Source organism: Peromyscus californicus, unplaced genomic scaffold (assembly GCF_007827085.1).
Source record: "Peromyscus californicus insignis strain IS unplaced genomic scaffold, ASM782708v3 Scaffold_3__1_contigs__length_106647218, whole genome shotgun sequence".
Lineage (NCBI taxonomy): Eukaryota > Metazoa > Chordata > Mammalia > Rodentia > Cricetidae > Peromyscus > Peromyscus californicus.
Window position 1 is genome coordinate 5015586 of NW_026294551.1, and position 24196 is coordinate 5039781.

General features: G+C 51.5%; 1 protein-coding gene across 4 annotated transcripts in view; it reads right to left on the reverse strand.

The window, feature by feature from the left end:
- Septin9 (septin 9) overlaps positions 1-24196 on the reverse strand; it is a 172916-nt gene that overhangs the window by 51299 nt on the left and 97421 nt on the right. Inside the window, exon 1 of one of the 4 annotated variants that reach the window (XM_052756974.1) lies at positions 9440-9570. The exons of the other annotated variants lie outside the window; for them this stretch is intronic. The gene's annotated coding sequence lies outside the window, so the exon portion shown is untranslated. Of the gene's footprint in view, positions 1-9439; positions 9571-24196 lie in introns of those variants that run through there. 4 annotated transcript variants of the gene reach the window in all.

The following is a 24196-nucleotide window of genomic DNA, read 5'->3' on the forward strand; positions in this document are numbered from 1 at the left end:
GAATGATGTGAGACCACCACACACTGCCAGGGGGCGCCCTTCACACAAATTGCCTGGAGAGCTCTCCAGGGGCTGTGGTGTGGTAGGGCCGTGGTGTGGTGGGGCTGTGGTGGCCACTGTGACAGACAGACTGCAGAGGGCAGCGTGGGGTGAGGACATTCACCCGCGGGAGGGGCCAGAGGCTGCTTCCTGCCACTGGGATCCTACTCAGCCTGTGCTAGGAAGGCCTGGAAGGTGCAGGAGACATCAGTGTAGATGGGGAGGCTGGGCCTGAGCAGAAGCCTCACACAGACAGGTCTCAAGCTGGTCAGTGACTGGGCATGGTGACTCTGAACCACGGAAAGAATGGATCACAGCGACAGACCAGGAGTCTAGCCTGTAGCACACAAACTTCCGGAGCCGCTGGCTGGCTGGCTTCCCACACAGCTGGCTTTCCTGGGAGGCCGGTCCTGGAGACTCAGGCCCGGGCCAGCATGACCTCCCACAGCTGGACCCTTCTTCCCATGCTTGGGTCATGTGGTGTGGGCCAGTGGGGCTCTGGGGGAGGGCACAGCACCAGGAACAGTTTGCTGAGGGAGTGGGTTGGGGTGGGCTGGGCAAGAGCTCGCTTCGGCCCGGGTCCCACCGTGCATGGACAGGCTGAGACTCACAGGTGGTTACACAGTGTCACTCAGTCCAACACAGGTGCTGGCCACCTAACTCTTCCTTACCAATGGGAACCCAGGCTGGCGCCTACCCTGACAGGCAGGGACCTGAATCCCGGCTTCCCCGACTTCCTCCCGGGCACTGAGGCTGCACTAACTTCAGCCCTCCCTCAGTACCCAGGCTCCAGAAGGACCCAGATTTCCTGGCTCTGGCCCCAGCAAACCAATGCTTAGCATCACTCTGCGAAGCACTTTGTTTTGCTTACTTATTTAGATATAAGAGTCTCATGTAGCCCAGGCTGACCTCAAATTCACTCTATAGTCAAGGATCAGCCTGGACGTCCACTTCCGGCTTCCACTTCCCCGGTGCGAGGACCACCGCAGTTTATAAGCACTAGGGACTGAACCCAGGGCCTTTTGCACACTAGGCAAGCACTCTACCAACCAAGCCACAGCCAGCCCGAAAACTTGTTGGTGCAAAGAACTTTCCAGTAACACCTCTCACCAGATTCTTCCCAAAGCTTAGGAGGTAAGAAGACGCCAGTCAACCCATTTTATAGACACATCAACTGAGTCATAGAGACTTCCAACACTGAACACTACAAAGTCAGCAGAAAATATGGCAGGCAGAGGAGTACCTCTGACCCCGGCTGACTGGCAGGGCCCAAGTCAGCCTTGGGGATACAGAGGTGGGGATGGGGGACACAGAACAGGGTCCCGAACAAAGCAAGAGACACAAAGGATCATCGAGTCCTGTAGTTCAGTAACCCGTCTCACAGCACAGCGTCACTGAAGTGCCTCTATCTGCAAGGTCCAATCGTTGGGTCCAAGTAGGCAGGCCTGTTCCCTATATCTCTGCCTCCTGCCAACTATCCTAAGGGCCACAGAAGTGTGCCTATCACTTGCTCGAATGTCCATGGATCCTTCCTGTTAGGCCAAAGAGGCCAAGCAGAGGCTACCACCTCATCCAGAGTGGAAACCGCAAGCCTCTTCACCTGCCAGCTGAGGCGTGGAGTCAAACCCTCCAAGCTGGGTGGCCTGGAGCCAGTGACTCACTCTCTCTGTTCCCTCTCTTCAATAACCACCTAGCACTTGGAACATGTAAGAACACAGAATTAATGAAATATTAACGCAGCCAGGAGTAAGAGCACAGGCTCCCAGGCTGTCCCTAAAATGGAAACAAAGCTCTACACTCTAAGCACGGCAGAACAAAGCCAAGGCCAGCTTCTACTGGGCTGGGCTGGGCTCAGGCCCTCCGCCACCCTCCTCATGATGTCATGCTGGCACCTGCTTCTGAAACACATGTTTGGACTTTCCAGGCGATTTCCCCCTCCCTCTGGCCTTCCCCCACGCTTTCTTACTCATTCTCTCCTTTCATGGCTGTTCAAAACACAAATCTCAGAGTCCAAATGTGTCAGCAGACTCCCTGGAAGCATCTGCAGCGAGGATAGGAAGCCGTGAGTGGCAGGGGAGATCACTCATTGAGGGCCTCAGGGTCTCAGGGTGCAGAGTCTGGGAGAGTGCTAAGATGGGTGACTGGAAATGGCCAGGGCCCACCCTTATGCCCACGCCCCAGGAAGACCCAGCCTCCCCAACATGAGTCCCCTTTAGGGGACATACCTCTTTGGTGTGCGTGAATGAAGGCCAGAGAGCAACCCAAAGCGCCATGCCTCAGGGCACCACCAGGTACTTTGTTTTAGAGTCTTTCACTGGCCTGGCGTTCATCAAGTAGGCTGGGCTGACTAGCCACCAGGCCCCAAGGATCTGCCTGCCTCTGCCTCCCCAGTGCCACCATGCTTGGCTTTTCTCACGGGCTCTGGGGCATTGAACTCAGGTCCTTGCTATTGCCGAATGCCACCATGTGGTCACAAGCCTTGCAGAGAGGCTGCTGTGCTGGTGCAGTCTGGTCCTCCTGAGTGGTCCCCAGCCAAATGGCAGGAAGAGGGGCCAGGGGTCTGTTCCTGCTAACGGCTTGGGAGAGACATAGCATCACCTTCGGTGCTCAGATCTCCCACCTGAGTCCCTGGTGCTGGACCAGAGGGAGGTGAGCACAGCCCGGGACACCTCCTCTGCAGGCAGAGGCGTTCCTGGAAGCAAGAGCTTTCCCAGGAGGCTGCCCATCCATACAGAATCCAAAGCCACGCAGAGGAGACCAGGAGTGCATGAGGCTTCCCTGTGTTGTGGGCTGGGAGCAGGCGGCTGAAGTTCTCTGGAAAATGATGGGTGTCAGAGGACAGTGCCCTCTTCCTGGATCCAGCCTCACAGGCATCACCTTCCCATCCATCAGTGCCAGTCCTGGCTCCGAGGGACAGCAGGCCCTCGTGGTAAGGACAGACATTGTCTACATTCTCCAGGCCTCTTTCCCTCACTCCAGCCAGCCCCACCTCAACTCCTCCACCCACAGCGCCAGAGGCTGCTCAAGCCCAGAGCCTGGAAATGAAGAGAAAAGGCAAGGGGCTCCCCTCCCAGTCCCCTGGGTCACATCAGCTGACTGGCCTCCCAGGAAGCCAAGCAGGACACAGGCTACTGTCCTGGCTTCCCTGTCTGGCTCCAGGACAGGGAGATGACAAGGCTCTGCCTGCTTCTGCACCTGAGGCTCCTAGGGTGGCCACAGAGGGCCCGGGCTGGGTCCCAGGAGACCCAGGAGAGCTGGGTGCTATTCAAGGCACTGCATGCCCAGTGTGGAGCTCAGTTCCAGAAAAACAGAAAGGATAGCCCAGGGGGCTCATGGGACCCTAAGCCTGAGCAGCTGGATTGTGAAAGGGAAGTGGTCAGTCCCTAGAGGTCAGACACCACCATCTGCACCCTGGCAAGGTTCAGGAGACCTCACAGAAGGAGGGAGGCCAAGGTGAGCAATCTCTTAGAAGCTTGCCATCCACCTCCTCCCTGGTCTCAATACTCAGCTCATTCCAACCAGAAAGAGGCCTATCCCATTTCCAGGATAATGGATGAGCCCTGAGTGAGCTGCCCAGAGCCAGCCAAAGTCTACCCTGAACACGAGGGCATTGTGTGCTGGGATGTGCCGAGCTCCCATCCTGGACATGTGGCAAAACCACCCAGCAGAGTCACAGGCAGGACAGTGCAGGGTCACTCTGCTCACCAAGCAGCCAGGACCCCATTCCTACCCAGCCCTACAGCTTCTGCTCCACTTCCCATCTAGTCATGTTGGAGATTGACCCAGGACTGTTTGACCCAGGACTGTTATGTCTTGAGTTTTTCTGCTTCGTGGAGTCTTGCAAAAACAGGGCATCCTTGGCCTAACCATAAAATGTACGTTTAGATAAACCACTTGGCATAAACTGTAATCAGCCAGCTGAAGAAGCCTGGGACCAAAGAAACACCCCACCCTGACCACCCTGACTTCTTCTCAAAATTTTCCACTCTCCTTTCCCTGCTCCCCCTCCCTGTCTGAAATCCTGCTTATAAGCTGCAACATCCTGCCAATAAACGAGACCTTGACGCGACTCAGACTGACTCTGTCTTTCTTTATGCGCCTGGTCTCCTTCTTCTCTCGCCCCCATTGGCTATCAGGTAGTTCCCTCCTCGAGACCCTCGAATAACCTGACCTGCTGGACGGGTCAAGTGGCGCCCAACATGGGGCTCGAGGCACGGCGACCCACCGGACGACAGACGAAAAGAAGGTCCGGCCGGACATACATATTTTGGTAGAGGCGCCCGGACAGCATCACTCGTGCGACACGGGCTACCTTGAGGTAAGACTTGTCGTCCCATAAGCCATGGGCAAAGTTTTGTCTAAAGAAGCTCTCTTCATAAAAGAGATGCAGGATAGTCTCAGGGAGAGGGGAATAAGAGTAAAAAAGAAAGACTTAATAGAATTTTTCTGTTTCGTGGAGGAGAAATGTCCCTGGCTGGTCATCAACAGCCCGGGCATTCACCCTCTGACTTGGAATAAAGTAGGAAAAGATATCAATGAGATGCTCAAAGAAGGGGAAAATATCCCCGATGCATTTTTCAGCTTCTATGGCGTAATAAGAGATATCCTAAAGGACTCAGAAAAGGATGGTAGAGTGTCACATTTACTGGCACTCGCAGAGGATCTATTAAATGATGTATACTGTCCAGAAGGAAAAAAGGATGAAATAGCTTCGGTTAAGGCAGGTCAGAAAAATGAGAGAGTTAACACCGTAGCCAACACAGACAGACGAGACAGAACCGATGGTCAAAGCGAAAGCAAGAGCAGCCTCGTCAACGAGGCCACTAAGGATGTCATTAATCATATGCTACATGTCTTCACTGTGCTGGGGCAGCCAAAATGCATAAAAACTGATCATGGCCTGGGGTACACCAGCAATAGGTTTAAACAATTCTGCTTGCAATTGGGGATAAAGCATGTCACTGAAATACCCTATAACCCCCAGGGACAAGGCACTGTAGAACGGGCTCACCAAACCCTAAAGAACACTATTAGTAAACTCAGCTCACAGGAAACCTTGTTCCCTATCAAGGAAAACCAAAGGATGTTGCTTGCACATGCCCTTTTTGTGTTAAACTTCTTGACTTTGGATGGCTTGGGAAAATCCGCAGCCAAATGACACTGGCACCCAGAGACCAGCCCAGGATACACCCAAGTTCTCTAGAAGGATCCCATCACAGGAAAATGGGGCGGCCCAGATCCGGTATTAATCTGGGAAAAAGGGTCTGCATGCATCTATGACACCAAGGAAAATGGGGCCCGTTGGTTGCCTGCAAGATTAATTAAACCCTACTCTGTAAAAGGGTCCCCTAAAAATAAATAATAACCTTGGGTCCAGGAATTAGCCCTGAGACATGAATCTTTCTTTTGCAGTTACCCCTGCGACCCAAGGAAAGAGAAGGACCATGAGTACTCTCATCGCTCTCCCAGCATGCCTCAGGACCGGGAAAAACCGCCTCTATGCTCTTCCTTTTCTTTTAATTTTGACCGCCAACTCTATGGCCAAGGCTAGTCCCCATGCTTTTAAAAAACTCACTTGGCAGGTCATCTCCCAAACTGGGGAAACGGTCTGGCAGACGTCTGCCAATCGCGCCCCTTTGTCATGGTGGCCGGACCTGACCCCTGATTTTTGTCAATTGGCTGCGGGATTAGACACTTGGGACATCCCGGATAAAGGTATCAACGAGTTAAATACAAGTCATGGTAGTTCCCCTCATAGTCAGCGCGCCTACACTGGATGCAGCAGTCCCACCGCACGCTGTCGACTTGCCCAGTCTGACTTTTATGTCTGTCCCAGAGATGGTAGAAATCCTGCCCAGGCATATAAATGTGGAGGATTCAAAAAATATTTCTGTGCCTCATGGGGATGCGAAACAACTGGAAGTGCCTACTGGCGCCCTTCATCCTCCTGGGACCTGATAACTGTTAAGCGAAATTATAACAAAATCTATACAGGGGCCAGTGGATGCTACTGGAACAATATACCTAAATCCCTTATGTGGGGACTGTCCCTTCCCCTCAACATCTCTTTTACTGAGAGAGGAAAATCATTTTCAGGTTGGGCTACAGGCCGCACCTGGGGCCTGCGATGGTATCAGTCAGGCTCGGACCCAGGAGTAACGTTTAAAATAAAATTACAAATAGAAAATCTTAACTCTGTCCCCATTGGACCCAATTCAGTCCTCCCCAAAACTCTGGGCAAGCTCCCAGCCCCAGCCAAAGCAGCGGCTACCCCAGCACCCACTCCAGTTGGCACCCTCTCCTCCTCTCTACCAAATGCCTCCTCCTTTACCCCACAGACCACAGACAATACTGTTTAGCTTAATACAAGGAGCATAGATAGCCTTAAACACTACAAGCCCGGATAAGACCTTAGATTGCTGGCTTTGCCTTACCTCCAGCCCCCCTTTTTATGAGGGAATCGCCTTCCAGTCTACTGCCAACAACCTTTCTTCCCCTAGCAGCAGGTGCCAAACTAACCCTCATAGATTGACCCTCTCTGAAATCTCAGGGCAAGGATTCTGTTTGGGTACGGTACCATCGACTCACCAACATCTCTGCAATCAGACAATAGCACCCACCAAGGGAAGCTACTATCTTGAGGCACCCAATGGGTCCTACTGGGCCTGCAACACTGGATTAACCCCCTGTGTGTCTGCTCAGATATTTAATAACTCCCATGAATTCTGTGTACTTGTTCAGCTGTGGCCTCGTGTCACATATCACGAGGAAAGCTCAGTGATAGAATTCTTTGAGCAGAGGGGCAGATACACTCGAGAGCCTGTATCTGTGACTATTGCCCTCTTGTTAGGCATCGGAGGCATTGTTGCTGGAGTCGGTACAGGAACCACTGCTCTTGTACAAAATAACCACCTGATGCAGTTACAAATGGCCATGACCACCGATCTAGAGGCTATAGAAAGATCCATTTCAGCCCTTAAAAAGTCCCTCACTTCACTTTCAGAGGTAGTACTGCAAAACAGAAGGGGTCTAGATCTGCTGTTCCTAAAGGAGGGAGGTTTATGTGCCGCCCTAAAGGAAGAATGTTGCTTTTATGCAGACCACACTGGTATTGTCAGAGAATCCATGGAAAAATTAAGGGAAAGGCTAGCTCAGAGAAAAAGGGAGTTTGAAAATCAGCGCGGATGGTTTGAAAATTGGTTGCAAGGATCCCCCTGGCTCTCCACCCTGTTACCCACCATTTTAACTCCTTTGATTATTCTTCTCCTCCTCATCACCTTTGGCCCCTGGGCTTTTCAGCGGTTGACTCGATTTATCAAAAGTCAGATTGATTCGGCCTTACCACAGCATATTTCAATTCACTATCACAGACTAGACACAGAGGAAAGCAGCCAAGAGCCCCCTCAAAGACTCAGATTCAATGTCCTTGGGTCCTAACATCCCTTGGTTTCATTAGGACCATGATGAAGATGCCCCACACAGACCCCTCGACTCGGGCGAGGCCGCCCCTGTGTGAGGGGAAGCTCCAGGCATGACTGGAGTGCAGCTGTGACTGCACAGGCTGGGGACATGGGTGCCCTAATATCCCGAGAGCCTGGATTACATGCCCCGTTGCATAATGGTTGTGCGGTAGCAGCCTAACGCTCAGCGCTTATCAATTTCCATTCCCTCCGAAAAACCGCATGGTCCGCTGATTCCCGCACCACGGGGACACCTGTAGTATTTGAATCTGGGGAGATGCTATCTCCTGGACCTCTTTCTCATAGCATAGAGGGACGGGGCCCCTGTGATTCTCCAGAAGCCATTCCTTCAGACCCCCAGACCTCTTAAAACTCGACCGCAAACGTGGTCCATTTTTAAAGAAAAGAGGGGGAATTTGTTGGAGACTGACCCAGGACTGTTTGACCCAGGACTGTTATGTCTTGAGTTTTTCTGCTTCGTGGAGTCTTGCAAAAACAGGGCATCCTTGGCCTAACCATAAAATGTACGTTTAGATAAACTACTTGGCATAAACTGTAATCAGCCAGCTGCAGAAGCATGGGACCAAAGAAACACCCCACCTTGACCACCCTGATTTCTTCTCAAAAAATTTCCACTCTCCTTTCCCTGCTCCCCCTCCCTGCCTGAAATCCTGCTTATAAGCTGCAACATCCTGCCAATAAACGAGACCTTGACGTGACTCAGACTGACTCTGTCTTTCTTTATGCGCCTGGTCTCCTTCTTCTCTCGCCCCCATTGGCTTTCAGGTGGTTCCCTCCTCGAGACCCTCGAATAACCTGACCTGCTGGACGGGTCATAGTCACACGGGCATCATCCCACCCCAGGTCAGCAAGGGTAAAGAGTTCTACATGCTCACTGGCTGGCACTGCCTCCCACCCATCCCCCTAGAGCAGCTCAGCAGCCAGGACCCCCCAGCATGTCAACAAGCAAGTGCTAGGAGCTCTCTGGGTCTCAACCACTGGATCTGGAACATGGGCCATGTGGGGGTGGAGGATCATGGAGTTAGGATGGTCAATTACCAACTTTTTCCACCCTCCTGAGATAAGGGCTTGGGGTTCTGGGAAGATAGACCAGGAAAGCCACCCAACTCCTAATGCTTGAGGGATGGGAAAGTCCCTGGCCAGATGGGGTTACAGGAAAAAGAGAAAAGGGAAAGCAGACAGAAAGGCTGTCAAGCAGACAGAGATCAGGAGGACTCTGAGAGAAGTCTATATATGCCTTAGGGAACACTCCCCATCAGCACACTGGGCTGAGAACCCCCAGAGCCCCAACTCAGATGATCATCCACCAGTAGACCCCAGGGTGCCCAAGACTCAAAGGCACAGGATGGGAGCTGCCCAAGGTCTCTCCTAAGAATGTGATATACCAAGGCCAGTCAAGCAGACTATCTCGAGAAGAGTGCATTTAATGAGCAGGCCTTGGTCAGGGGGAGGCAAGCTTCCTGCTCCCCACGACCTCAGGGCGGGTGCTCAACTTCCCACGCACTGGCCTGGGCCATGTCTCTTCCCCTCCTTCCCTGAACAGAAGGTCCCCTGACAGACCGGGTAAATAGCCTTAGCCCAAGCAGGACTGTGGATTCCAGGGTGGCCCTGACCTACAGCCAGACCCTCCCTGGAGACAATGTGGGCCCTAGTTCTTCAGAGCTATAGAATGCGGGAGGGCCCGGGCCCCTCCAAGGTTACAGGGTCTCTGGGAAAAGGACTCCCCACCATGGCTAACCATGTTTCTACCACACCAGTGCACAGGCCTGGGGGAGGGCCTGGATTAAAGGACCACTTTCCCCAACCAAGGCCCTGGCTCCTCCTCTATCTCCTCCCCAGCCTCGCCCCACACAGGAAGACTACTGCACCCCACAGGCAAGTTTGCCTCCCACAGTAACACCCCTCCATGCTGAGTTTACCTGGGGCTGTGATGAGCTCTGGGGGCTGGGTTTCCTGAAATCTGGACAGTCCGTAATACAGTAGAATCTGTGGGGCCTCGCTCTGGGTGCATCTCAACCCTCTGGAACCGGAGCCAGCTGTGACAAGGACCTGCTCCCCCACCAGTCATCAGATAAGCATTAGTCAGCAGATCAGCAGGGAGCAAGCCGAGGAAGCCCGAAGACAGAGCAGAGCCAGGCGCAGGGACCTGCCTCAGCCATCATTTCCAGAGTGGAAATACAGACAGTGCCTCCTCCAGAGCCAGGCAGAGGAAAGCCTGCAGGGGTCAGCCTGCTGCAGATGGAAACCTGTCACCCCTCAAGCTGGGTCCCTTTGGTGTGGGCATGAAGACACAGCAGAGTGCAGTTCAGGGTATAGCTCCGTCAGTAAAGTGTTTAGCACAACACCCATGTAAAAAGCACTGTGAGGGAGAGGCTGTCGAGACGGGGTGGGGCATCCCTGGGGTTGCTGGCCTGCCAGTCTAGCAGATCAATACATTCCATGCTCACTGAGACCACCCTGTCTCTGAATAAGGTGGAGGGTGACAGAGGGAGACGATGACAAGGATGCTCAGCACACACTGGGTTACAGGCTACAGAAGAATAAACCCACCTGGCGGAGTCCTGGCAATCAAGCCTGCCACAGGTACTCACTGATGGAGCAGCGACCATCTCTAACCTCACTGGCCACCAACTGGGCAGCAGGTGTCCTGTGGCCTCTTGACGCCCCCCAGGAGGGGAGGATTTAGATCCTGGTCATTTAAGATGCTTTACAGTAGCAGACAACAGTGGGGAAATGGGTACAAACCCTCAGGGGAACTCACTTGCAAACATACACAATGGTGCTGGATCGGGAACCTTGGGTCTCACAGAAGTCAGGACTCATCCTGACGCCCATCAGAAACATGCTCACGTCCTACATATACTAAAATACGTCTGTTCTGGCATCCATGCCTTATCCTTTGTCAAAGTTGCCCCTTACTTCGCCAGGGGCACAAATAAGTCAGTACTGATGCCACCTCACATTTACAAAGTGCCTACTATGTGCAGCTCAGCAGACCATCACAATGCCCAGGCACTTCTCTGCACTTCCTTCCATTCATCTTCCCAACAACTTGGTAAGTGGGGAAACTAAGGCACTGCCCCCAAGCCTTCAAACCAGGAGTGTTAGAGCCAGAATTCAAATTTGGGTTGTGATGCAATTATCTAGGAATATTCCTTTATACTGTGTGAATATATGTCACTGTAATTGGTTTAATAAAGAAGCTGACCAGTCTATAGCTAGGCAGGATAAGGTTAGGTGGGAGAACCAGACTAAGAGGATGCTGGGAAAAAGGAGGAGAAGGAGTCTGAGGAGTCGCCAGGAGACACAGAGGAAGGAGATGAACTTGCTGTACTGAAAAAAGGTACCGCCACATGGCACAGTGTAGATGAAAAATGTGGGTTAATTTAAAATATAAGAGCTAGTTAGTAACAAGCCTGAGCTATCAGCCGAGCATTTATAATTAATAATAAGTCTCTGTGTGGTTATTTGAGAGTGGGCTGGTGGGATGAAAAACCTCACCTACAAGGTTGACTGGCTTTTTGTTTTGCTTTGAGACAGAATCTCATGTAGCCCAGGTTGGTCTTGACATATAGCAAAGTATGGCTTTGAAGCCTTGATCCTTCTGCCTTCGCTTTTCAATCACTGGGATTACAGGCATGCAGCACCATGTTAGGTTTTTGTGGTACCCAGGTCTTCATGCATACTTTGGCAAGTACTCTACCAACTGAGCTACATCCCCAGCCTTCCACGGGGCTCTGAACTCCAGCTCTAATGCAGGTCATCTCACAGCACCCTGGGAAGATAGAGATGGTAGGATTTTTTTTAGGCAAGAAAACCAACAAAGAGAATGCCCAGCTGGCTCAGAGCCAAAAGGTTGAGTCAGTGGCTTATTTGGGCTCATGGATATAACAAGAGAGTTATAGGGTGGGGTTCCCCCCTTGTCATCTCTGGATGAGGTGACTGGGAATTCAGACATTAAGGGCTTCTGGGACTTAAAAATCAGAGGGCTGTACAGCATGGGAGCCTGGGCACTGCAGTGGAGGGAAGGTGGTGTTCTCAGGGCTATGCTTCCTGTCCTCAGAGCTTTGGGCCAGAGTGACTTACCCTTCCACACTCTAGCAATGGCCACAGCCAAATCACAAGGCTGCTGAGGTCTCAGAGCTACGCCGACTTGTTCTCATCCCAATAGGCACTCAGCTTCAAAGACAAACTAGACCCCAAACCACAAGTCTCTCAGGCCAGGGCCAGGGCGCAGGAAGCAATGGGGCTGTGTGCATTCAGAGCTGGGTTCTGTGTCTAGATGAAATTTTGAAATTTGTTCACCATAGAAGCTTACTGGTATAATTTCAGTTTTTGAAAACACTGTGTTGCGGGGTTAGGGGGATGGCTCGGTGGGTAAAGCACTTGCTGAAGAAACGTGAGGACTTATTAACAGTGCACACGTTAAAAGCCAGGCGTGGCATCCTAGCACTGGGAAGGCAGAAACAGAGGATCCCTGAGGATCGCTAGCCTGTCAGCCTACAGGGGAGCGCCAGGCTCATTGAGAGACCCTGTCACAAAAAAGTAAGGCAGAGGGTGACTGAGAAAGCACTCAGTGTCAGCTTCTGGCCTACAAATGCAGGCACACACACACACACACACACACACACACACACACACACACACTCACACACACACAATTGTATTAATGAGCTGAGGATGTAACTCAATGGTTGAACACTTGCCTCGCACATACAAAGCCCTGAGTTCCATCCCAGCACTGGGATTAAAAAAAAATCCAGCAGCATTAAGACACCATTTGTCTGGATCCCCAAATTCTGCACACCCCCGTACATTCTGCTCCAGTGCCTGTGCCTCATTCATCTTGCACCAGCCTCCAGATGTCCTTGGCACCCTCCAGCCTGCACATCTGGAGCCCGCCCCAAGGCTTATGCTGATCCTGCCCACCACACCACCAGGCATCTCTAGCCCAACCGTCCCTCTCATTCTTCTCAGCCTCACTGCCTGTCACTCATCTCCTCCCAAACAAGCATGCCACTCCTGGGGACACAAATTTGTGTAATGCGGACGGACAATCACCACTGAATGCAAGCAGGACCCCCTTGGGGACATAATCACTGCTGTATTCCTTGGTGCCCCACACAGCTAGCATGTGGTAGTTCTCGGCCTTTTCTCCCTTCCTTTGTTAAAAAAAAAAAAAAAAAAACAACAACAACAAAAACTTTATTAACCTTTTTAATATTTTAATCTCATAGCCATAGCTTCTTAGGATATATCTCTATTCTAACACAGACTTCCCCAAACCATGTCTTTCTGCTGTTACCAAGGGAACCCTACCTGTAGACACCAATCTGACCTTTGCAGACGAGTCTGATGAGGTCATCAAATTCCCAGTGTTTTTAAGATCTGCTTCAAGAATGTGGACAAGACATGATAGGGGGTCAGAGAGACGGCTCAGCAATTCAGAGCACTGACTGCTCTTGCGAAGGACTAGGGTTCAGTTCCCAGCACCCACATGGCAGCTCACAACCTCCCTTAACTCTAGCTCCAGGGGTTCGGACACCCCTTTCTGGACTCCTATGGCACCTGCACACATGTGGTACACATACAGACAAGCAGGCACATACACATATCCACAAATATAAAGAGAACACGGCACGGGCCCTACCTGAAAAGCATTGGTAGGATAAGGCTATCATTCACTGCAAGGCGAACATTTTGAATAGTCTGGATAGAAATTTGAAGAATTAGAAATCAGTAAGACCAAGGTCACTCTCAGACGAGATCGGGCGCGTTCAGGGTGGTATGGCCGTAGACCAAGGTCACTCTCAAAACCTTGCAGTAAACGTTCTACTACAGTCTAGATCTTGGCTGTGTGTTGGAGACCTGTGGGACCTTTAGGTGGTTAGGTCACGGGAGGGTGGGGTGCAGAGGGCTATACCTAAAAGAGATATTGAGAAGTCAGCACCTTCCTGACTCTGCTTCCAGCCACTACAAGGTGAGCAGTGTCTTAGGCCATGTGTTCCCACCATGATGGGCTCTGCAGCTACAAGGGGCTAACCAGCCACAGATGGAAACCCTTGAACTGAGCTGAGATTAAACCATTCTCCCTCACAAGCTGTTTATCCTGAGTATTCTGTCACAGCGCAGGAACGTTAACACATCTTGCCTTAATATGATGTATAAAAATGTATTTGTATGCCAAGTGTGGGATCATGCCTGTAATTCCAGTGTTTGAGGAGTGGATGCAGGAGGATCAAGAGCTTATAGTGACTCTGAGGCTAGCCTGGGCTACAAGAATGGAAGACAACAGACACAAAAGGCCATAGCGTGTGACCCCGTGAATAAGAAAGCTTCAGAATGGGGAACCCCTAGATGGAAAGTCCCAGTGACAAGTGGTCGGTGCTTAAGGCTGGAGGCAGGACAGAATGGCACCTCCTTCTGGGATGGTAAATATTTTCTTAAATTGGCTGAGGAGGCAGTGATGGGAAGCCATGTCTTGAAGCAGGTAGGTGGTCCAGGTGGGTTGCTGGGTCTCAGGCATCAGGAAGTCTGGACTGGGACTGAAAATCACAAAATTGTACTACAAATGGTGGCCTGGGGTGGAGGTAGGAGGACCAGAAATTCGAGGTCATCTTCCAATAGCCACCAAGTTCAAGGCCAACCTGGGCTACAAGAGACCCTCTCTCAAAAAAAAAAAAAGAAAGAAAGAAAAAGACAAATAAACTCACACAATTCTGTACATTGACGAAGTGTGGGCGAGGCTCAGTGGATAAGGCACTTTCCACCCAGGAATGAGCTCCCAGATCCTCTCAGAAGCTCTGGAGCAAGGTAGCTAGACCCAGCGAGCGCTGGGTTTAAGTGAGAGACCCTGCCTCAATATATAAGGTGGAGAGAGATCAAAGAAGACATGGATGACAAAAAGACAGACAGACAGACAGACACAGACACACAAACATACACACACACACACACACAAACACACACACACACACACACACACACCCCTGTGTGCCTATGCCCTGATGTAAAATGTATTACAGCTACTCTCTGGAAGATTCCAGACTTCATGATCCTGAGACTTAGCATCCTGCCTAGAACACTGCCCACCCCCACTCCAAGGTGGAGTTTCCCTTTCCCATCATCCCTTCCTCCAAGGCTCCAACAATGGAGGGTGGTTAGGTGGCCTTGCTTCTCAGGGTACAAGGTCCTCTGCACATGTCCCTCTCAGAACCCGTGCCACTCTCTAGTGTACAAATGTGCTTCCAAACGGAGTGGCCCAGGGCATCGCCTGGCCCGACACATCTCAATGTATCCCCCTCTGCAGAGAGGACCATAACCAGGACAAGATGCTGCAGATAGTCAACAGCGCAGACCGTCCCCTCCACATACCCTCCCCCAGAAGGTGCTAAAGCAAATAATCCTGAATAGCCTGAGAGATTTTAAATAGAGGGGTGAATAATCTTCTACAGGGAAAAAAAACTGGGGGTTGGGGGCTCCGGGGAATGACTGCTGTACAGGCATGAAGACCCGAGTCAGAATCCTCAGCATTTACGCTGGAAAACAGCATGGTCACGCATGCGTGTGACCCCAACACTGAGAGTAGGTGCGGACAAGTGGGTGGCTGCGGCTTGCTGGCCTCCTCGCCTAGCCAAACAATGGCGCCTCAGGTTCAGTGAGGGACCATTAAAGGGAATAAGGAGAGCAACAGAGGAAAACACCGGACCCCCGCTCTGGGCTCTGGACACACATACAGGCACACACCACATACCAACACATTTTTAAAATTACTGTTGCTCTTTGTGTGTGTATGTGGGGGTGGGGGTCAGAGGACACCCCTGTAGAGTCAGTTCTCTGCATCCATCTTTACATGGGTTCCAGGAGTTGAATGGATCATCAGGCTTGCGTGGCAAATACCTTTACCCATTGAGCCATCTCACAGACACATTTTAAAAAATAATATATGTATGTATGTATGTACACACACACACACACACACACACACACACACACACACATACACACACACACACAGAGACAAGGTCTTCTTACATAGCTTGGGCTGGCCTGGAATTCACTGTGTAGCTCAAGCTAGCCTCAGATCCGTGACTGTCCTGCCTCAGCCTCCCAAGTGCTGGAATTACAGGCATTCACTACACACCCAGCTAAACAGTAATTGGTTTCTTTTGGTGCTTAGGATATGGCTGTGCCTGCAAGGCTGGCATCACACCACCAAGCCCCTCAGCTACATGCTCAGCCCTAAAAAAAATAAGTTTTGAAGAGTCCCTCTAAACTCACAGCCCCATGGAAAATAATTTAAGTGTTTTTTTTTTTTTTCTTAAATACTAGACGCCCACAAAAGTATCAGGCCCAGATGGTTTCACTAGTGAGTTCCTTAAAAGTTTTAACAAAGACAGGATTGTGTTGCTGTGAAAGTGTTCCAGAAGGGAGAGGAAGAAAGAAATGCATCCAGGGTGTTTTTGCTAAGCCAGCACAGCACTGTCACCAGAAAAACCAAAATAGCTCAGCACACACCCCACACTGCAGAGCCAGCTCACCGAGCGCACATCCGTGCAAAAAAAAAAAAAAAAGAAAGAAAGAAAAAGAAAAAACCAAAACCCCAGATTCCACCACAATACTCAAACAGAAATAAATTCCAGCAGATTAACGACATCAGTACATAAAAATAAAACCACAGAAACATTAGAAGAAAACATGGGTGAAATTCTTGTCTATAATTCTGGAATGCAGCAGGACACGGAACTCAAAAGCCCAAAGTAAAAGCAGAACCCCGACAACACAAGCTTCGAATTTTCTGTTTGGAAGAGCACACTGTAACTATGGGGGTGGGGGTGGGCACCCTTAAACCTCGTACCACTCAGAAGAATTCTCCTTCCTTCTTTTTTTTTAAAGAAAGGGTCTTGCTATGTAGTCCTGATCAGCTTGGTATTCACTCTGTAGCCCTGGTTGGTCTCTATCAGCCATCTCTCTGGCTGAACCTCTCAAGTGCTAGAACTATAGGTCTGATCACCAACAATAGCTCAGAAAAATCTTAAAAAACAAATCATGGGGTTGGAGTGGTCCTCAGCAGTAAAAGCACCGGCTGCTCTGGCAGAGGACCCAGGTTCAGTTCCCTGCACCACATGGCCGCTCTGTAACTCCGGCTCCAGGGAAACCAGCGCCCTCTTCTGGCCTCTGCAAGTACCAAGCATGCACATGGTGCACAGATATGCACACAGGCAAAGCACCCACATGTACAAAATAAAATGTTTTCAATTAAAAAAATTATTATTTTTTTAATCAGCAAGAAAAGAATTAACAATCCAGCTGAAAAAGAACCACAGGGGTCTTGGGCTGTAAATATACAAAAGATACATGTGACACACACTTTTTATTCCAGCAAAGGTGGAGGCAGGTGGATCTCTGTAAGTTTGAGGCCAGCCTGGTCTACAGAGCAAGCTCCAGGACAGCCAGGTCTACATAGTGAAATGTCTCAAAACACAATAAAATAAAAATTTAAAAACCAGGTGAAGTGTGCACACCTCCAGAGACTAGGGGTGTCTCTATAGGCAGGAGTTTGGGGTCAGTGCCATCCTACACTATATAATGAGTTCAAACAGTCTGTGGTGCTGGGGTTAGAATCAAGTGCCTGGCATGCATGAGGTCCTGGGTTCAAATCCCACCACTGCAAAGACTATGCTAAATCTTTGATGCAAAACAAAAAGGCATGTGCTACTCCAAACCGAAACAAAAGTGATCTCAGTTTCCTCCGCATTCTCAAGATGCCTATAAAATAAGAGATTTTTTTGCCTTTTATTTCTTTTCTTGGCCATGATAGGGATACAACCCAGGGCCTCAAATGCTAATCAAGTGCTCTACCACTGAGCCAACATCCCTATCCACTACACAGACTTTTTTGACAAAATCTGTACTCACAAAATTCTAAGTGTCGACAGCATGCCCAGCTGCCAGCATGGCACACCCTGAGAATAGCGGGGGAGGGAGGTGGCTTCCTTTTCAGGCTTTTTGAGATCCTCAGGATTTATGATCTAGCAGTGAGAAAGAATGGCCTTTCTGAACACTTGACAGAAAGGGGGATGGGAGAAAGTAGGAGCCAGGGAGCAGGACAGTGCCTGTGCACACCCATCAGTAGGTGGGAGTAAGGCACACTGATAGGACCTCTGGACCTGCAGACCTGAAAATTCCAGCATTTCCTCAGGTCTGCATGCAAGCCATGGCTTCCTTAAATAAGGGCTGGGCTCAGTTTTCACATACGTACTTAACACAAACCTCCTGGGTGCTAGCTCCCACTTCCACTCTCTGTAATAATGAGGAAACGCACCCACTCTGACCACAAGAAAAATGGACCAGAGGGGTAAGTCATCAGGCTCAGGGCAAAGCAGAAACAGGATCCCAGGCCCCAGAGAATGAGCAAAGTCTGCCAGCTAGCTAAGACCGACTCGGCTCCATCAGAGCTGTTGTGAGCTATCAGAAGGGAGATGGAAGCCTGGGACCACTTCAGGCCCAGGGGATGCCAGGCAAAAAGACTATTATTCTCTACCAGGAGCCAGTGGGTAGAGTTCATCACGGGCCAGGTATGTTGCCATGGCTGTGGGACCCTTTCCCTCTCTGGGAGACAGAGAGCGAGCAGGGACCCCCACCACCACCACACACACACACACACACACACACACACACACACACACACACACACACAAGGACTTCCCCAGTGAGTCGTCGGTCTTGGGGAGAGTGAGGTAGTCAGAAGCGAAGGGCACAGGCTATTGTCACCCCAACACCTCCCAAGCTCACTGGTTATCAGTTTGGGGTTTTTTATTTGTTTGTTTTTTAGGATTTTTACATTTTAAATTTTCATTCATGTGTCATGTCTGGGTGGAAACTGGAGACAACGGATTCCCCTGGTGCTGGCATTACAAGTGGTTGACAGTCACCTGAAGTGGGTGCTGGGAACCAAATTCAGGTTCTCTGCAAAAGCAGGAAGTGCTCTTGAGAGAGAGAGAGAGAGAGAGAGAGAGAGAGAGAGAGAGAGAATGCTTGTGAAGTCCAGAGAGGGCACCAGAGCCACTGGAGCTGGGGTTAGATAGTTGGGAGCCAACTATGGGTGCTGGGAACTGAAATGAGGCCCTCCCTCTGCAAAAACAGCCAACACTTTTTCCTTTTTTTTTTTTTTTTTTTTGAGACTGGATCTTACTATATAGACCTGGCTGCCCTGGAACTCACTCTGTAGACCAGGCTGGCCTTGAACTCACAGAGATCCACCTGGTTCTGGCTCTCAGGTGCTGGGATTAAAGGTGTGCGCCACCGCACCCGGTGAAACAAGATGGTTGCCCACTGAGCCACCTCTCTGAAGCCCCCACCTCCACTGGTTTCATTGTTGAGACGGGTCATACGCCTCTGGCTCAGCAGAACTCCTCCTTCATCTCCTGGCTTCGGCCTCCCAAGCACTCTCAGCCTCACTTTATTCTCTCCTACGCCCAGTGTTCACAGAGTACTGGAAGGAAGCCAGGTCTTGGGTCCCGATGTCCATGGTCCGTTGACCACAGGAGGATAGATTCCCTGTAATGGGGGGTGGGAGGCGGCACCTACCCGGTGCACTGCAAGCTCTAGACGAAGTGGTACGGAGCCCAAGGAGTGTGTATACCTTCCTTTGCAACTCCCAGACTTGAGGCTCTGGGGACAGGGCCAACATATGCCATGTGGCACTCTCCTTGGCCACCAGAGGAATCCAGAGTCCGGTCAGGGGCTGCCCACACCCAGGGAGTCAGCTAGGAGCATCAGTGTACTCTACCAGGGCTGAATGTGCCCTCCTTCCAGCCACACAGACAGAGAGAGCATGGCCATCTGCCTGGGCCACTCTTGAGAGTCACACCAGCATTCAGACCCTGGATCCTAGCAGCTGTTCAGGGCCTGGAGGCTGAGGATGCAGGCATGGTTCCTCCTTGGGCAAATGAAATGCTTCATGTAGGTGTGTGTGTCGGGGGGTTGTCATGTAGCGCCATGTGCTGGGGCCAGGCTCAATCCCCAGCACCACTGGGTGGTCAGAGCCTCAGCCACAGAACTGGAGGGGTGGAGCAGGACCCGGCCCCCAGGCAGGCATGCCGCAGCTGTCTCTCTCTATTTAAGGTATTTATTCCACAGCTGCTGGGCCATGATCCGTGGAGAGGCCTGGCTCTCCCTCATCACTGCACCCCTGGCGCGGCAGACAGCTGGGCGGCAGACAGCTGGGTAGGCAGCCAAGGAGGGACTTTGCCTGGACCCCAGAGCCAGGGTCTGTCTGCCTCCACCTTGAAGGAGACCCACCTGGCCTGACCACTCTTCCCCCAGCCCTCCAGTCTAACTTGGCCTAGGTGGGAACGGTCTGGACCAGCTCAGACTGAACACGTCCATTCTTAGGAGGGAACGACATCCAGTTCCAGAACAGGATGACCACTGTGGCAGGGAACAGAGGGCCATGCAGGTGTGATGATGGCCTAGTGGGAATGACCCTCCTGCAGATGGAGCTGGATCTTTCCAGAAGAAACACAGGAGGCTGGCTCCTCAGGCCCCCGTGGGGAACTTCTCTGCTGACCTCATGAAGCATAAGCAGGCTTTTACACTAAGCCTTGAGCTGTAGATGAAGGAACCCACCCTGAGGAAAGCCACAGCCCATGGACAGTCATGGGGTCCCCAGAGCCTGTAGGGTGTCCTGAAAATACAAGGGCTGGGGTGCCTCCTCACCAATTCTCCTGGTGGTTGCCCGCTCCTCTGCTGGACACCCCAACTTGTGGGATATATCAAGTCTCCAGGCTGGACCTGGTACATTCTTCCCCATCCTGGAATGGACTTTCCTGTTCCGGCGTTCCCCTGTTCTGTGACCCACTGGGTGGCCTCAGAGAACCCCCTCCATGCCACAGTGGACTTGTAGCCCGACTCTCAGCAAGGAGCCTCTCCCCTCTCTGTCCCCAGGACTGATGTAGACACAACACTCAGGGACACATAGGAGATGATCAGCCCACTCCTCCCTGGCAAGGAACCAGGGACCACGCTGGCCTTCAGAAACTGAGGCAGGCTGGGAAGTGGAGGTGATGGTTCAGAATCAGTGGGCCCATGGGTGTGGCCAGGACACACCCAGGAACCCAGCAGGGCCTCATGAGCGCCAGAGAAGGCAAGGTACCAGACCAGAGGGAGTGGTGAACAAGTGCAGCGCCTGCCTTATAAGGCAGCCTGGGGAGCCGCCGGTGTGGCTGTGCGCCAGAGGGGAGGCTGCAGGAGCTGAGCCAGCACCCTACCCGGGCAGTGAAATTCTGTATCCCAGAACCACCCAGGGATCTATGACACCAGGAACCCACCATACAGAGGGAGAGCTTAGATCTCGCCAAGCCCTGGACTAGGAGAATGAAGCCAGGGAGCCTCGGCTGCCCCTTCCCTTCAGCTACCTAGGTCCTCACACTCCTTCCAGGACTCTGCCAGGGAACACCCTCCCAGTGCACCCAGAGGATGACTCCACCTCAACCCTGACCCCAGGGACAAGTAAGTTTGTGGGGCAGGAAACCAGGGCCCCTGGGAAGAAGTTGCAAGAAGTATCTTGGTCCCTTGGGGGTCCTGTGGGATCCCCACATGTGCCCGCAGCAGCCACCAAAATGCTGTCCCATGTCACCACCTGCCATTCACCACTATTATTTTACTGGGCATCTGTCATGTCCAAGTCACATACCAGTCACCTTACAGTCTCTATAGAAACAGATAACAGCCCGAGCTCTGCCCTTGAGAACTCCAGCCTTTTGTCAGGATCCTAAAGACTACGGCAGAGTGTCCAGGGTAATGAAAGCTTATGGTTAAATTTCAGTTTTTTCCTAATGTTCACGTTTCCTGCATTTTTAAGAATAGTAAATTACTGATTGTCCTACGGAAATCTGTCTCTGCACTGGAAAAAGAGGCTAGCAGAGGAAAGATGGTTCACACACAAATAATTTACATCCTAGAAAAACACAAAGACTCACCAGAGTTGTAGGAACACAGGCTGTTTCAAGCTATAGGAAAGGATGGGTAGGGATTTGAGGGGCGTGTAGGAGTTCCACAAAGCTAAAACAGTGGTCAGGAGGTCAGAGCTGAGGGCTTACAAGGAACTGTGGGAGACCCAGAAGAGCTGAGGAGGTACAGTTAGGGGGCAGGAAGGACCCTGCTACAGGGTATCAGGCCAGGAACAGCTCAGCAGGGGTACCAAAAGACCCCTTGGATGGGTGACCAGGAGGATGGAGAATGAGCTGTAGCCTTGGAAGAGAAGTTGGGAGTCGGGGCATGCCATATGATTTCCAACAGGCTCCCTGAAGAAGGCCCTGCCTGCCTGTCTCTCCCTACCCTGCCCTCTGAGGAAAGGAACTGCACTATCTTGGAGCTCTAGACGATGAAGGGCCTTCCATGTGGCTGGGGTGGGGGTGGAGGCTCCGCCATTGGTAAATGCTGCCCTGTAAGTGCAAGGACCTGGTTTATTCCCAGCACCCACAGTCTTAGCATCCACACGAAGCACTTACAGCCTGAGCATTGGAGAGGCAGAAACAGGAGGATGCTGGGAGGTTGCCAGCCAGGCAAGCCCCAGATCCCAGTGAGAAAGCCTGTCGCCGAAAAAGGTGGAGGCTGGAGAGATGGTACAGACGTTAAGAACACTTGTTTGGTCCCGGCACCCACATGGTGGCTCACAACCATCCCCGACTCCAAATCTGGAGGTTCTGATGCCCTCTTCTGACCTCTGCAGGTACCAGGCATGAACACTGTGCACATACATACATGAAGGATACATACAAAGCAGTCATACACATAAAATAAAATAAATATAGCTAAAATTAAAAAAAACAAAAACAAGACAAGGTGGGTGCCTGAGGAACGACACCTGGCCTCACCCTCACACACAAACACACACACTCATTCACACCTTTCTTCACCCTAGCCTATTGAATTCCTGCCCTCCTCTACAGGTTTCCACAGGGCTCTTTTCCCAGTCCACCCACCATCTGCCCACAAGCTCCTGAGGGCAGAGGCCCAGGGCCGGGCACAGCCCTGTGTACAGTTTCTCACCAGAGGACAACAGCATCCTTAAGCAGACATTCCGCACCCCACCCCAGAACCAGGACCACCTTCCACGCATCCAGCACCAGCTGTGATCAACAGCTGGGCGGCTTGGTGCAGCTGTCTATCTCTCTACCCACATCCTGTCTGAGTCAGCAGTGTGAAAATCTCATCTGAGGAGAGAGACGTATCTGGTGCCTTTGGAGGTCTCAAATCAAGCAGAGACTGTGGAGGAAGGACAGGACACTGGCCCCTCTACTCAACAAGGCCCGGGTCCTTTGTTTCCCCCACCTGAGGTCTGGACACTGAGTCTGGGCAAGCCTCAGCAGGGTCAAGTTTAGGACTCAGGGAGAAAGGCACAGCCACACCCAGGTCTGGAAGGCCTTCAAAGGTTCACGAGTCCTGAGCGTTTATTGTGATCTGACACCTGGCACTCTAAGAAGGCTGAGCCCCAGGTCCCCAGACCCAGAGGCTCCCAGGAGGAATCTCCACACCCTCATCCCAGAGTGGTCCCAAGTTCACCAACCACTAGAGAATCGAAGAACCGGGGCTTTAAAAAGCTAGGTGCCCCACGGTGCCGCAAGCGTTATTTACAAGAGTCAAATGTTCATCAGTGGACAAACTGATTCTACCTGAGGCTGGGGCATGGCTCAGTGGTAGCACGCTTGCCTGGCAGGCACAAGTCCCTGGGTTCAAATTTCATTACAGGGGGAAAAAAAAAGTGTTCTGTCTACCCACACAATACTACTCCGTTCTTAAAAGGAACGAAGTTCAGACACAGACTACAATGTGGGTGAATGTTGAGGCCACTAGGCCAGCCAAGACGAGTAGTGTCAACTGAGACAGAATAACATGGCGCTGTCAGGACCCGAGGAAGGAGGTGTAGGGAGTTGCTTCACGGGGAACAGGGTTTCTGTTTGGGATGTGGGAAGAAAGTTCTGGAAAACCCTGAAGGTGGTACTGGTGGCACAACCCAAATGTGCTTAACGGCACCACACACTCTCACACGGCACAACAGCCAATGTACGCTGTGCGCATTGCACTGTAATAAACGACAGTAACTAAAGCAGAGAGGGCAGAGGGCAGAGGGCAGAGGTGGCGCTCTCTGCTCCCCGGCCACTTTCCCGCCATGATGATGGCATCTTCTGGAACCACGAGCCAAAACAAACCCCCCTTCCCATCCTTAAGGGTTTGCAATAAGAGTCACTCACGGAGGGAGAAGGCCAGACTAGAGAGAGGAGGACGGGGGCTGCTGTGGGATGGTCTGTATGTCAAATGTGTTGCTCTGATTGGTCAATAAATAAAATACTGATTGGCCAGTGGCCAGGCAGGAAGTATAGGCAGGACAAGAGGAGAATAAAGCTGGGAAGTGGAAGGCTGAGTCAGAGAGACACTGCCAGCCACCATGATGACAAACAGCATGTGAAGATGCCGGTAAGCCACGAGCCACGTGGCAAGGTATAGATTTATAGAAATGGATTAATTTAAGCTATAAGAACAGTTAGCAAGAAGCCTGCCACGGCCATACAGTTTATAACCAATATAAGTCTCTGTGTTTACTTGGTCGGGTCTGAGCAGCAGTGGGACTGGCAGGTGAGAGAGATTTGTCCTGACTGTGGGCCAGGCAGGAA